This window comes from Lissotriton vulgaris, unplaced genomic scaffold (genome assembly GCF_964263255.1).
Source record: "Lissotriton vulgaris unplaced genomic scaffold, aLisVul1.2 SCAFFOLD_581, whole genome shotgun sequence".
Classification (NCBI taxonomy): Eukaryota; Metazoa; Chordata; class Amphibia; order Caudata; family Salamandridae; genus Lissotriton; species Lissotriton vulgaris.
Window position 1 is genome coordinate 701,435 of NW_028255144.1, and position 16,173 is coordinate 717,607.

The following is a 16,173-nucleotide window of genomic DNA, read 5'->3' on the forward strand; positions in this document are numbered from 1 at the left end:
CATTAAGGAGAAAATCATGGGGGAGAGGGGGCAACCTTGTCCGGTACCTCTTCCTAACGTAAAAGTTCTGGACATGCGGTTGTTGACCTTGACTTGGCCCCTCAGTTCAGTATAGAGCAGTTTTATCCAGCTCAGAAATTTACGGCCGAACCCCAGGTGTCTTAGCACTTCAAAGAGATGCAGCCATTCTGTAGAATTGAATGGCATTGCGGCATCCAGGGACCACACTACTGCATCTTCTGCTATATAATTCTGTCTCCCCAAACATTATGAAGGCAGCAGATATTCAATGCTGTGTTCCTCCCTGGCACAAAACCGGATTTGTCGGGGTGGACCACAGACAGGAGGATTGAGATCAAGCGAGAGGCCAAGAGTTTTGCCAGGATTTTTGCTTCTACATTAATTAACAAGATCAGCCTACAAGACCAACAACTCTCTGTGAGTTTACCTGGCTGCCGAAGGTCAACGATGGAGGCAAGACATTGGTCTTCTGGCAGGATTCCTTTTTCGAAGCTTTCGTTATACATAGCCTTTAAGTGTGCCACTGTTTTCAGAAATTCAATAGAAAACCCATTACGTCCCATTGTCTTCCCTGACTGAACACTACCAATTGCTTGTTGCATTTCATCATCTGTAAGGTCTACTTCCATGGCATCCCTATCTGCGGCTGATAGGGTGGGTAGATGCATATCTGCCAGCAGCTGGCGGGAGTCCTCCGTGTATGTGGTCGAGGAGGTATAAACCTTCTCTAGGTGGTCTGCAAAAGCCTCTGCTATTTCTTGTGGGTCTGAAATCTGCGTTGTGTCCCCTCAGGTCAGTCTAGGTATTCATTGCTCTCCCTGCTCCCTTTTCTCCAGCCAGGCTAGCATTTTTCCCGCCCTGTCCCCATCTCATACAGCTTGTGTTGTGTTTGCAGTATTGTGGCCCGCATCTGCTCCCCTACCAAGGCTCGGCATTCAAATTGCTTGACCATTAAGTGGTGCATAATAGCCTCGCTCGGTGACCCAGAACAGTCTGTTTCCAGCTGTCTCTAATTGCAGTACTTGCTGTTGTTGTTTATTATATCACACCTTTAAGCGCTTGTGCCTGCCCCTTCAGCACCACTTTGAAGGCTTCTCACAACGTCTGTGCTGAGTCTACTGAGCCAACATTCTCTTTGAAATAATTGTCGGTCTGAGTAAGCAAATTTTCCCTTATGTCCAGAATTTTGATCAACCAGGGATTCAGGACTAAGGTGTTATGTTGTCTTTGAGTGTGATACGTAAGCTCAACCCATACTGGGGAGTAATCTGAAATGCCCCTCGGCAGACCACGTGGATTACGAAAAATTCCGATATCTGCTAAGTGTGTCAGAAAATTGTCTATTCGGGACATGCTCTTGTGTGCATTAGAACAGTAAGTGTAATAGGTCATGTCTGGTTGTAGAGATCGCCATATGTCTATTAATCCAATGGCCTTCGTGAATTCTTCCATTTGGGTACTGGGGCATGTTAGGGGATTCTGTGAAAGCCTATCTTTTCGGTCATCCATGGTCATATTGAAGTCCCCTCCCAGAAAAAGGGTGCCCATAGGGAGATCCACCATGACTTTCCCCAGGTCTATCAGCGCTTCCTTACCTAACGCTGGTGGAAGGTACACTGAAACTACATTTAGCACTTTCCCTTCCCAATTGGCCTCTAAGACTTCAAACCTCCACTGGGGATCTGCCCACGTGTGTGTGGGGGTGAGTGCAAGGATTTTCCTGACAAGGATGCCCATGCCCCCCAATCCTGAAGTGGACCCTGCTTGAACCAGTAATTTATATCCCCATTGTGTGAGTGCTTTACACTTATTTCCTACTAGATGCGTCTCCTGCAGCAAAATTATATCAGGGGCATGTCTCTTAAGATATTGTAACACAGTGCCTCGTTATACTTTATCCCCCCATCCCGTTTACATTCCAGGTCATAACGGAAAGTGACATTTGTACCATAGTCCCGGCTATGTGTCTAGTACACAGAAAACATAGGACCTGTGACTCTGGCAGGTATTGTCTCATCTCCCTTGATTAATTTTCGTAGGGCTCTGAAAATTTTCATTTTTATTCAGTTTTGTATTTCACAAATTAACTTCTGTAAAGTCCAGGACATACATTTCTCCCACAGTCCTTTAGTCCGATAATCTCCACCAATGATAAGTGCGACGTCCAATGACGTGACCAACCAATCTCAGCGCAACTTTACACCAACTGACCAATTACAGCGTGACACACTGGCACATCAATCTCACTCCTCGCAGCAGCTCACCCTCCTTTACTACTTTCTTTGGTGTGTTTTCTTTAAGCAAATAAACAATACAATATAAGCTACAATTAAACCTCTCTGCTCCACTAAAGGAAATTCACTCTCACAAGGTAACTAAACTGTTCTATAATCATTCACTTCAAATGAAATCTCAACCAGCTGGATTTCACCCTATTTGATACAGTTATTCCCTGTGCACCTGAGATTAATTATATCAACCGTTACCACTAACACACATTAGAGAACTCTTTACCATAAGATCTTGCCAACGATGTCTCATGGCAAACACCACAAACAGCAGGCGACTTACTCAGTGTCTTCTACGCTGAGACTACCATGTAGGCAAATATCTTGGGATCCTAGGCCTTGACAGACCCGTTTACAACTTCAACTTCTTTGCATCAAGCACCACAATCATACATGGAATTTAACCATATGGACTTTAACCATTTCTCGCTCTGCTCAATAACACACAACCACTTCTCAATGCCACATAGCCATTACATAAAAAAACACAATCTTTAATCTAAAGAAATTGCCACACACAGCCATGTTAATACACACCTTTGCTGCTACTCGTCGTCAAGATTCCATCACTCCTTTTAACAAACCATGAACTCTTGAACTTTTTATACTTGGACAAGGATATTTCTATTTTGGCACCCTAAACTTTCAGGTCACTAGACCTCACTGTAGCTCTGCTACCAAAGATTTGATGCAGCGGAAATCTTTTCTCTACTTCAACTTCCGCACTGGGCCCATCAAGTGATCTTTTTGTGAATTTCTACTGAAAAGAGATTTACACTATACCCACAGAGGCATTGGTCCTCAGATGAATCCTCTTAGGTTGGAGTGAGGGGTGAGACTTCAGGATATCCAAACCACCGTAAGCCAGCCAATGAGAACCATTGATTAGTGGCTAACTCACAAGTTTGAAATGAGATTCAAATAAATTACTCTCAGTACCATACCGTAAATATAAAGTATTGTAATAGGGAGACCCAACCTCCTTAAGAAGTTCAGTTAACCAGAAATATAAGCACTAAGGGCCAGATGTAGGTAAATCTAATTTACCAACTCTTAAATACCGAATCATACCGATTCGGTATTTATGAATCGGTAAATTAGAAGGAGGGAGATGTAGGTAATATTTTATTTAGAATTACCGAATCTGTAACATTCGGTATTTACCAATTCGGTAAATATCCAATTGGTATTCCCCATTGATTCCTATGGGCTTTGGAGCCCATAGGAATCATTGGGAAATACTGAGTCGGTATTTACCGAATCGGTAAAGACCGAATCCAGCAAGGGTGCAGGGGGGGTCACTTTGACACCCTCTAGCACCCCAAGTGCAGGCTTGTGTACCATGTGGCACACATACATGCCCTAAGGGCATGTCTGTGTGTCACATGGCACAGGTGTGCATGCACAGATGTGCATGCACACCTGAATTCGGTATTTTACCACCCAATAGGATTGGGTCGTAAAATACCGACTCTTAAGGGCCTGTGGCACTCTGTAGAGTGCCACCTACATCTGGGTTTTACCGAATCGGTAAAATTACCGATTCGGTATTTCACAGAATCGGTAAATTTACCGAATCGGTAAATTTACTGATTCTGTAAAAAATGTCCCCTACATCTCAAAACCCAATTACCGGTCGGTAACGGCCGAAATCGGCCATTACCGACCGATAATTGGCGACCTACATCTGGCCCTAAGAGTTCTGTAGTGGCAACATAGAATAGAAGAAGCAAACTTGATGCTCTGAAACTAACCTATGACTCTCTCTCTTACTCATCTAGAATCAATACTAAATAGCACAGTTTAAAGCATGAACACCAGGACACAATAACAGACTCAGATGAATTTAGATAAATTGGTTATTGTATTAATGATCCAAAATCAGTGCATACAAGCATCATTTTAAATAGCTCAGTTAGAGTGCCAATAACATGTAGCATAAAACTACAGATTTAGTCAAAGGTTTTTTGTGCTTTAGAGTAGTGTAGAGAGACATGCCATTGGTATCAAGTAGTGACTTCCTAAATTGTGACCCAAAACCTCCCGGCCACAGCCATCTCACCGAGGACCCTAGGCCTGTAATCCTGCCTACCGGGCACCCAACACCCAAGAGAAGGACTCTCTGCCCTGATTATAACACTAGGTACAAAGTCAGATGAAAGTATAGAATGAAATGATACTCAGAAGCAAGATGTGGATTCTAATCACCTGATTTCAAAAAGCTTGTTGTGGGTTCCAGGGTAGCAGTTGGTGTAGCTAGCAGAAGCTACCAGTGTATTTGAAGCAGATCACCACTTGTCTTTTAGCAATTCCTAACACGCAAGTAACACAACCAAAGAAGATTGGACATCACTAACAAAAATCTATTCCTTCGGGCTAGTTGGCCATCTGAACACATTGACTTACAATATTGGGTGCAGCAGTTATCAGCACTCCAGGTCAGATAACAAGAACAGCTCTAGGCTGTGAACTGAAATGTGTGGTTAGTGTTTGCCACTACTTAGAATGTCAACATGCTAGCTTGCAGTTCCAGGAGTGACAGAGCCTCATTTTATTCTCTCTCACCATCACCTTCTGTTGGTGGCTACTGGTGACTTCAATCTAGTTCCAACCACAGTCTGTCAACCACACAGTGGCCATCAGCCCTTTACATTCTTTAGACATTACACTCTCACTGGGGTAATTGCTTTATGTGTATAACTCTATATAATGTAATTTAATCTAATGCTGGTGTCCTGTCTGTTACCAATTGTTTACATTTTGTGTTCTTCACTGGGCTCACAGTAACATGAAAATAAAGTTAAGGGGGACAGAGATTTTTAAATGTTTATGAATTCTTTTTTTGGCACATAACTGCATTTTGCAGCATTTTTATGGTATTGTGGTTTTGCAGTTTTGAGGCCAAAAATTTGAATACAGGATTACGATGCAATACTGCACCTAAAATACTCATAGCTATCATCCTGCCATCCTTTATTTCTCAAATCCAGCCCCACAGACACTGTCATGCCATTCTACTCTCCCCAACCAGAGAGGTGCGAGCACTGTCTAAACAAAAGCAGGAAAATTGTGTAGATAAATGCTTGACTGGCACAATGTAATGAAGTGGAGTATGTTCTGATCACAACCAGTCACCATTTCTAGTGTTGTATTGCTGTGCTAAAGGGCACCTGTACATCTGAGCTTTAGAAGACTCCCTATCAGGGACATTTGGAGCTTCACATTGAGTCAATATAAAATAATACATTTCTTGCAGAACGTCTTTTACTACTGGTCTTCTCTCTGTTTTGTGGATTGTTATCTCTCATGTGATGTCTTGCTATGACCTCTCCTGGATGCTAGCATGAACATTAATCTTAGCGTAGGATGCACATATGCTTCTTTGAGTTGTTTGAGGAAGTGCTGCTGTTATTTACAATTAGGCTCTTTTTGCACAATAGAATGTGCATTAATTGATTATATATGGCTTTGGTGAATGATACTTTGAACCAGCTTACTTATGGAACTATCGAGAGCTCCAAATGCTATATCTTCCCCGACAGGTTTGTGACTATATTAGATTGTTTATGTGAAACCATTAAAGAGAATTTGACACAGCTTAGGGTTTCCAGGTCATCATAAGAAACCATGTTCAATCGGAAACCTTGAGGACTCAATGCAAAGAAATTATACTTGAACTTCTAGCGAAGTTACAAACAGTTCTACAGTCAGAGGGGTAGGAACCATATTTAAGCAGCACATAGTAATCATAATACGTTCCTTAGATTGATTGGCAAATGTATCTGAAACCACAGAAGAGATAAGATGGTCGTAATTCTGTATGATTTCGCCTCTTTATTCTGTATTAATTAGTAAGACTCATTCAGTCACTCTGCCCTCTACCCCCGGCGGTACCCCCCGGACGCGGATGTTGTTGCGGCATCTCCTATTTTCTAGGCCTTCCTATTTCGCTTGCAACTGGAGGTGCTGGTCTTCCAGAGCATTAGCACGCCGCTACAGAATCTCATGGTCTTTGGCCCGCATGTTGACCGTCCGCTCCAGATCGTCTACCCTGGGTCCGATTTCTGTCACCTCCTTACGGATGTCCCAAATGCCCGATTTGAAGTCTTTCTTGAGCGAGGAGATGTCAGCTCGTATCTCATGCAAGAAGCGGTCCATGTAACCCTGGGTCACCAGGGCAGAGGGATCGCTGGTCGCCACCGTGCTCGGAGACTTTGGGGGGACATAGCGCGACCTCCTGCTGTGAAGTCTTGCTTCAGAGAGACATTACTGATGTGTCTTTGGCCGCCTTAGAGCAGGGCATGGCGGGGGCATAGGGTCAGTTGTGGGGCACGATTTCTCCACCCAGCCCGCCAGTTTACAGGTCCGCATCCGCTGGCTCCAACGTGGCTCCAACCAGGCTACCCAGGCAGAAAGAAGGCACTGGCGCCTCCAGCAAGGGCATGCAGCCCCAAGCCACCACACGAATGGGCAAGCCAGGCATTGTCAAAGTGAGGGCCACATCAACATCCAGGGCAGGGTCGAGTGGATGCCACCGGTGACAACCACCGCCACCCGCCCTCTTGCTGTCAAGTGCCCACCAGGAGCCACGTGCCTAGTTTAGAGACCCAGTCCAAAGCCCTTTGGGTCAGTGTTGTGTGGTTCTCAGGTGCAACAAAAGTTTATGGTGGGGGGCTTCTCCCGAAGGCCAGTGAGATCCTCTAGTCCACCAGCCCCAAGAGGTGCCCACTGCCAGCCTAATCCGAAAAATTGCACCTGCAAAGAGAGGTACCAAACCGGAGCTCTTCCAAGATGTGTCCACGCAGTGCCGGGGGGCTAGCAGATAAGGGCCTGACCGGCCTGTGGTGACTTGTGTCAGGGTCAATGCCCGCCCCCAGGTAGTGGCCCCCGCTTACCGGTTCAGTCATTTTGTCCGCAGCTCCTCAGGGGAAACAGGCCCAGCCTCGCTTTGCAGGGCCTCACCACCAGGCCGCCGATCCGGTCTCCGTGTCTCTGGAGGGCCGGAACACCCCCTCAGGCACAGGATGCTGCTGCAGGCCATCTCGCAGTGGGGCATCCACAGTCCGTCCACTCCGCTCTGCCCAGCTGCAGTTGGGTTGGGGATGTCGCCCACCAGGTTCTGATGCCCCCCAGGAGTACCCCGGCGTGGCCGCTGATGCCCTGTCACAGCAAACGGTACAGAAGAGGGTGGTGATGGACTGAGCATCTGAATCAATCAAACACACACACCCAGTCAAAAGATCTGGGTTTAATCCATCACCGTTCTTTAGCCCACTCTGCCACCCCAGTTCAGACATGGCTATATGCAAATCAGTCTGACCCTGTGCCTCATGGGAACAGTCCAGCCCGAACTGCCAAGCCATGTCTTCCCTGGACCGGAAACAAGCTTCCGAGGACCGGTTTCTGGCATTCCAGCCATCTTCAGCCCAGCTTGCTTGAATCCAGTGGCAAAGTGCGCAAGGGACTCACGTCTGAGCATACCCTGCCACACTTATGGCGGCCAAAAGCGGTACAAAAGGGGGTGGTGATGGACTGAGCATCTGAATCAATCAAACACTCACACCCAGTCAAAAGATCTGGGTTTAATCCATCACCGTTCTTTAGCCCACTCTGCCACCCCAGTTCAGACATGGCTATATGCAAATCAGTCTGACCCTGTGCCTCATGGGAACAGTCCAGCCCGAACTGCCAAGCCATGTCTTCCCTGGATCGGAAACAAGCTTCCGAGGACCGGTTGGCAGTTCGGGCTGGACTGTTCCCATGAGACACAGGGTCAGACTGATTTGCATATAGCCATGTCCGAACTGGAGTGGCAGAGTGGGCTAAAGAACGGTGATGGATTAAACCCAGATCTCTTGACTGGGTGTGAGTGTTTGATTGATTCAGATGCTCCGTCCATCACCACCCCCTTTTGTACCGCTTTTGGCCGCCATAAGTGTGACAGGGTATGCTCAGATGTGAGTCTCTTGCTCACTTTGCCACTGGATTCAAGCAAGCCGGGCTGAAGACGGCTGGAATGCTAGAAACCGGTCCTCGGAAGCTTGTTTCCGGTCCATGGAAGACATGGCCTGGCAGTTCGGGCTGGACTGTTCCCATGAGGCACAGGGTCAGACTGATTTGCATATAGCCATGTCTTAACTGGGGTGGCGGAGTGGGCTAAAGAACGGTGATGGATTAAACCCAGATCTCTTGACTGGGTGTGAGTGTTTGATTGATTTAGATGCTCCGTCCATCACCACCCCCTTTTGTACCGCTGTCACAGCAAACAGCAGTGCGGAGGGCCCAGGGAGGACCGAGAGCAAGGGAGACACGTCTCACTCCATTGCCTCCTTGGCCACGCACTACACAACTTTATTTTTTTCTAATGTAGCTCGCTTTCCTTAAAGGAAAACGGGATTGTGTTTAAAAATAAATTAATGACATTTTGAAGTAAAATGTTTTAAGAGTAATAAGTGGCCCCACTGACCACCGCCTGCTCTTAAAAAACATTTTGCCAACCATTGTCAAAGGGCAAGGGGTCCCTTGTGGACCACTTCCTATTTACAAATGGGTTACCATCATTTTTCAAATGGCAGCAAATTGCAAATTTGCAAATTTTGCTTTTGCAAATGGCCTGATTCTGTGATTGGGCAATTTGCGACTGCACAAAATGCTTCGTTCAACTCTCCCTAAGTGAAGTCAAAGTTAAATCCAGCTACATTGCCTTTCCTGGTTGCTGTAGTTACCCTTACCACAGCTGTGAACTGACTACTGAAAGTGAAATGTAGAAAGACTAGAACCCAAAGTGCCACATTGTGTAGGGAGGAGGCACGAGGCCTATGGAAAACAGTGATTTCGTTAGACTGGGACATGATGGTTGAAGCATGCAAAAACGGAGAGCCGTCTACTCACTCTAAAGCTCCGAACACTCAGTAGGACAGGAGAGGAAATGCAAGGGAACGCTATGGATAGCTTGAACCCCCTGCTTAGTGGAAGTGGTGGAGTATTTATCGCAGATGAACACAGAAATCTAAGGGAGGCGGGACAAATATTAGCACTAATCAATAACTGTATAAGGTAGTTGGAGCCCTAGGGGAGGTGTGGATCCATTTGGTTGTGGTGGGGGTTTCGTTTAAGTGGGGTTAGATTCACTATGACACTCAGGAATAATGGACCGTATGCTATGTTAAATATTATGTACAATATTACCTCCTGTATTTTCACTGCTGCAGTTTGAATAATGTTTGTGCTGTGGTCTGTAAGGGAGTCGTTGAGGCCTATGTAACTTCTCATATGAAAATAGATTGGAATATTGAAGCGCAAATTTTCAAACAAATATATACCAATGACTGCATTAATCATGTGACAAAGTGAAGGAAGTCATAATAAAAAACAGAAAAAAAACAACGTTTGTTTTTAAAAAAAAGAGCTTAATATACTAGTCCATCAAGAGCTTAAAGGGTTTTCCTTATTGAGTGTTAGCATCACCATTCATATTAAAGTTTATCTGAGTTTCAACTCGGAGACTGGTTAAAAGATTGGAAATAGTCTACTATGTAGGGGCCTTTTTTGGTCCCAGTAGTCTGAGTGGGAGCTCTGTGAGGAGACTTAACATCATGGGCCCCTGCAAGCTGATCCCCAGTCTGAGCCAGGTCATGAGAGGGCCCTTTAGCCTACATAGGGGAAGGCTAGCCTTCCATCAAGCTGCTATTTGAACCTATATTGCATGCTTAATGTGAATGTACCCTCTGTATTGGTGGGCCCTGACAGCATTGGCTGGTACTTAGCTACTTTTCGCACTCCAGCATTAGCCGTATGTGTCTTCAATGCCATCTTTCTTGTGTACATTGTATGTTCAGGATAGTGCTGGCTTTCCTTTGTGATCATAGAGGATTTGTAAACAAAAATGTGTAACAGTAGATGAAAAGTAGCCTAGTGGTCTTATGTCGTTTTACAAAGTTATTTCCCAGAAGAAGTATTTCCCATGGAGGAATGCTTTCTCTAGAGATTATATAATTACTTTGTATTTAGTTGAATACGCAATTGTAGGGCGTACCTGTCTATGCTTTTGCTTTTGAGAAAGAATAGCTCAACGTTTAGAGAATTTGAAAGCTTTTGCAAAGAAGCATTCGGAAAATAATTTTTTTCGTGGTAAGTTTTTCAAAGTAAATTTGAATTAAAAAAAATATTTCAAATGTTACCAGGGGTAATAGAGTTGCGAAGTAGCCCATTAATCCTCCGTCTCATCTTAATGAACAAAGTAAGTTGAGGGCAATAACAGTAGGTTCGAGGCATATGGGCTGCAGATGGTACATTATGAATAGATCGCCATCTGGTGTTGGGCTCGGATGATTGCACTTTGTTTTTCTCTTGGAGAGTCTTTTGTATCTTGGTGACTCCTCCCTTAGTTGGTAGTGCGCATGGGCATCGGCTCCATCCTTAGATTGTTTTTTTCCGCCATTAGCTTCACAAATACAATTCGAGTAGCTCTCAAAACATTAAGACATCAAAGACCAACCTAGCAATATGTATTTGACTTATAATGACTGGTAGAGCCTTCCAATTTTTTGGAAGCACGAAGACAAGAAGGGATTGTGAGAAGTTGGCCTGATATATGATGTTTCCAATTCTGGAACCACCTTGTATCAGTCCAAACAACCCTTATGATGATTGGTTGTAAGTCAACCTTATAGACCAGTTATCCTAGTGGTAACGTGGACAAAGCAGTCTTGGGCTAAACTCTGATAGGCATGTGAAGCCAGCTGTATTACCATACACAACCCCCTTGAATACCAAATGAAAGGACACCACACAGATATATATTGAAAATATATATATATTTATTAACTACAAATATCCCCTGAACTCTTTATGAGCACAGAAGCACAAGCGGTAAACAAAACACAGTTTAAAATACACAAACGTTGCACAATATGGATGAGCCCTAGGGGCCACCTAAACCATATACTAAGAAAGTGGTATAAGAGATACCAATCTGAAAGGAAACAGGCCTAGGGCCTTGGGAATCGCTGGAGCTGTTCGGGACTAGCAGTGACTAAGTCGGGAAAGGCCCGCGGGACTCGGGTGCAGTGTTTAAAGTGCACGCACTCACCAATACAAAGTCTATGGTGCGTAAAAGTTAGAAAGTTAGTTAGTTCGGAACCTTCCGAGTGACCTAGAAAGCTGAAACTTGAGACACAGGCCCTAGAGGTGTGTACCAGTGTAGGAACACCGGCGTTGCTGATTTACCTCACCCACAGGAAGCGGGTGCACAGGGTCGAAGTAGTGTCGGGTTTCGTCACGCAGGTCGATGGTGCTTGGAGCTGAAGATGCTGCAGGCGGCTCGATGTGAAGAGTTCCGGTGGATCCAGGGGGGATCTGAAGATGTGAAGTCCTGAAAGCAGAGGGGACAATGTTCAAAGTCACTAGCCAGTGATTACCGTGGAACCAGATTGGAACCAGGCGATGTCGGGTGCAAACAGGCATTGAGGTGTAGCTTCTCTCTGCAGCCACGTGGACACCGGGGGTCGAAGAAGTCCAGGAGTCGGTCACGAGCTGTCCCACGCAGGCTTCTCGCTGTTGGCGGTGTCGGCAACTTGATCGGAGCAAACAGGCCTTGGCTAATGCAAGCCACGCAGGAGTTGAAAAAGGCTTATCACTCGGACCAGCAAGGTCAGAGCGGGTGCTCCTTTTTACAGGAGCGAGGGCAAGTCTGGAGCAACCAGAACCACAGTGTAGTTCGTCGGTTTCGTCGCCAAGATGGCCGCTGACCACGTGGCTAGTGGCCGGGATGGCGCGTCGAGTAGCACAATGCAAAAGGGCCCCACGCAGATCGTGGAGATGCTGGGGGCTGATCTTCGGTGCAAGGGCTGCTCAGTGTTGGGGGTTCTCAGTCCCCAAGATGTCCGGTCCCACGTCTCTCGGTGCCTCCACGGGTCGCTTCTTTGCAGGGACTGTGGATCGGGCTGTGAGAAGTCTGGGAGTCTGGGTCTTGTCAGGCTCTGGGCTCGGGCTCCGGCGGGAGGCGGCGGCAAAGCAGACGTCGATTCGCTGGTTGGTACCTGCTTTCACAGGGTGGCCACTCCTAGGCCACAAGGGAGATTTTCTTCAGTCTTCTGTGCAGCAGAATGTCGAAGTCCAGTCGTCTTCTTCGTGTAAAGTTGATTTCAGGATGATCTGCTGTGCAATGGGACTGCTCCCACTCATATTCCCAATCTGAGGGGTGGATCACCTACTAGGTCCCTCCTCTGGGTGGAACCAGGAAGGGGGGCGGTTACACCCCCTTTCCTTTGTCCAGCTCCTCGCCAGGCCTGGGTCTGGAAAGTCCCAGGACCGGTTTGGACTGGCTTATGCACGGAGACACCTTGTGTGCCCCGGGCATGTCTCAATCTATTCAGCCCTGTCCTACCCAATACACAAAACCCTGTCTGGGGTGGTGCTCGCACCTCCCAAGGCAGGAAACCCTTTGTCCAAGCCTCCCTCGCTGGAAGGACTCCCAGCAGCAGGAGGTCAGACTTGTGTCTGTGGTGGCAGCATCCATTTTGTGATGCTGAGGCTCTGGTTAACTTTAACCGGGGTTAAGGCTACACACATTTCGTGTCCCTCTAGAAGGGTGGAATGCTATCCCCGTCGACAGAACTGTCGAGGGGATAGTATTCCAAATCGTATGGCACCTTACTCAACATGTTTTGATAAAGCCAAACCAAAGTTAGCATATAACCCCGAGGATTATAATGCACTTAAGAGTATATGGTATGGCAATATCCTGGAACAGCTAAGGGAGTGGTTCCCGACAGCTGCAGACAGGCTCAGCTCATGCTAGAGCACCATCTCACATATTTCCAAGCACTCTGCCTCCAGGATTGAAGAGGCCTTCCATAGGAGTGGCTGATAGGAACATATGTGTCCAGTTTAGGGTTAGATATAGGGATACTATATCTAAGTAAGAGGTGATTACACCAACTTATCCCAGCTGAGTGATCAGCCAGTTGTGTCAAATATGGAGGCCAGGCCAGGGGTGGCACAATACATGCTGCAGCCCCTCGTAAGCCTTGGAAACACCTATGCCCTGGGTACCTAAGGTACACTGTTACAGGGGCCAATAAGGTGAACCAGTTCCAATTCGTAATGCACCTAAGGTACATGGAGTCCATTTTAAGGAGAGAGCAATTAGCCTGGGGCCCTGAATAGCAGGATCCCAGGCCAACTATGTCAAAAACCAGCTAAACACCAGGCACAAAGTTTGGGGGTAACGATAGTCAGACATCCACCTTCCTACAGGGATGGGCTCAGTGCTGAGAGAAAGATGTGAGATGGTTATCTGCTTTGTGGCTACAAGTGGTGGATGTCAAAGCACCCAACTCCAGAGGGATTTGTGGCATGCACTTGAGAGTCAAGGATGATATCATGGGAAGGCCATCAGTCACACAGTATCTTTGAGACCTTTTGCAGGGCTTCAGGTAATAACCAATAGGCATGTTGGAAGGCAGGAAAAACATAAACAGCAGAGTTGTGTATTCCCTTGAACCTCTCCCAGAGATCATTGTTCAGATAAAACAGTTAAAACTGCAGTTCATGGAGGTCTTCAGGTTCTGTGGTGCCTTTGTGTCTGGTCCTTAGTGAGTATGGCACAGTTATTCCCAGCATGTATAGCCAGTACCCCATTGATGGAGTTGAGTTTCACAATGAGGAGATTGAGTTCTGGTCTATGATGGCAGTGCCGTTAACTATCCATTTAAATCAAATATCTCTTGACACCCTCAGTCCTGGTTCCCAGGAGCTAGGTTGTGAGTGGGGATGGGTGAGCAAGGGGGACCATGATCTCTGCCATGGTTCACCTCCTGGTGTACAAATAATCTGTAGATTTGGTAGGCACTGCCCCTGGGAAGCTGCCATTACACTGTGCACAAGTCTTGAGAACTGGATGTTTATAGATGCGTGAGGCTTGACCATTCTTGTCCTCCTCCCTCCACAATCAACCGTCTATCTTTACTCCACCCAGGGCAAGGATTGGTCCATAATTATGTTTTATTGCACCATGGCAGGTTAGTATAGCCCTTTCAGAAACATCCCCACATCCAACGACAACTTCAGACTTAGAGCTTAGAGGCCATACCAGAGTCTACTTCTCACTACAGCGGCAAGTGTTCTTTTTGACATCCTGGTGCCAATGCTAGCTTGTGTGATTTCGACCCCCGCTCTACAGAACAGGTGGTGAAAATGCTAACCATTGCAAAAACAGCCTCCCCCCACCATTCATGTCCCCCCCCCCGAATTGTGACCAGTTTAGCCTATCATCTGGCGCTTTTTATAAAGATGTTGTTTAACCTTTCCCTAGGTTCTGCGAAAGTGCTAACCGAAATGTGCGCAAGATTCTCCGCTCCTTAGAAAGCCCTCTCTAAATCCTGAAGTATTCTCAAACTATAGACTAATCTCTTTGCTACTCTTGCTCACTAAAGTTCTGGAAATCCTCATTAACAAATAACTAATTTCCTTTCTAGAAGACCACAAGATTTTAGACTCTTCTCAATTCGGTTTTAAATCGTTACATAGCACGGAGATGGCTCTACTGGCAGTCACGGACAATATCCGCATCTCTTTAGATGCAGGTACTCCAGTCATGCCAGTACTATTAAACCATTCTGCGGCTTTTGACATGATATCCAACTCCATTCTTTTTGCTGTGCTGTACCAACTCCATTCCAATCCTCAGATTACATGAAGCATGCATCCACAGCAAAGTGGTACACTGGCTTGGAAACTTTCTTGACAATCGCGCTCAAAACAATTGTCTTGGCCCTTTTAAATCCAAAATGATGCGCATCAACACAGAGGTCCCTCAGGGCCCTTGTCTGATTCCACCCCTTTTTAATGTCTATGTGGCACCTCTGGCTCAGTCTGTGGGAGCTTACAGTCTGGAGATCATGTCCTATGCTGATGACACTTGACTCCTCGTTTCCTTTGGTCCTCACCCTGACAGAGTGAAAGCGCAATTTGCATATTCCATGTCAGAGATTGTTAACTGGGTGGCTAATAACTGCCTCCAACTCAACATTGCAAAATAAAAGAACTTACTATTTGGCAAAGCGCAAGAGTGATGGTCGGTAGACAGGTGCCCCCCGACCTTGGCCCTGCTCCCTCCAATAAGCAAGTGGTGAAAAATCTGGGAGTAAAGAATGATCACACGTTGTCCATGGGAAGCCAAGTCAGCTGTGTTTTGCCACAATGAGACTATTAAAAAGAGTGTTTCCCTGGCTTCCTTCCACCACAAGGAAAAACCTTGCCCAGGCTTTCATAGTCAGTCGTCTGGACTATGGAAATGCCTTACTGATATCTGCAAACGACACCTTGCTGGTCAAACTGCAAGTTGTGCAGAACACAGCCGCATGGTTAATCTTCCACCTTCCTGCAAGGCCTCCCTCTGCCACATACTGAAGAAACTGCATTGACTGCCCATCAGAAATCACATAGACTTTAAGCTGGGCTGTCTGATGCACAAGGCAATCTATAAATCCACACCTGTCCTTTATTCAAGGCTAAGACATTACCAACCTCCTAGACAGTAAGGTCCTCCAATAAAGCTCTTCTACAGATCCCCGTATCCGCACGGCCCGATTCGGTGACCGGTAATTTTCATATTGTATCACTGGAACATATTGCCAGTTCACATCCGTACCTGCTCTGATTTCTGGAATTTTAAGAAGATGTTAAAAACATGGATGTTCTGAAAGCACTCGCCCTTGCCTGCCACGCAAGCGCCGAGATACTTCTTTGAGAGTGAGTCGTGCACCATATCAAGAGCAATAAATAAATGAATAAACAAAATAAGCAACTTTTATGCGAAGCATACATTGTGGAAATGTTTTAGTACCCTTCCCTAAAAGGG

The 16,173-nt window shown here is 46.2% G+C and overlaps 1 protein-coding gene across 1 annotated transcript in view; it reads left to right on the top strand.

Moving 5' to 3' along the window:
- LOC147659215 (centrosomal protein of 135 kDa-like) overlaps window positions 1–16,173 on the top strand; it is a 548,924-nt gene that overhangs the window by 404,328 nt on the left and 128,423 nt on the right. The gene's annotated exons all lie outside the window — the stretch shown is intronic.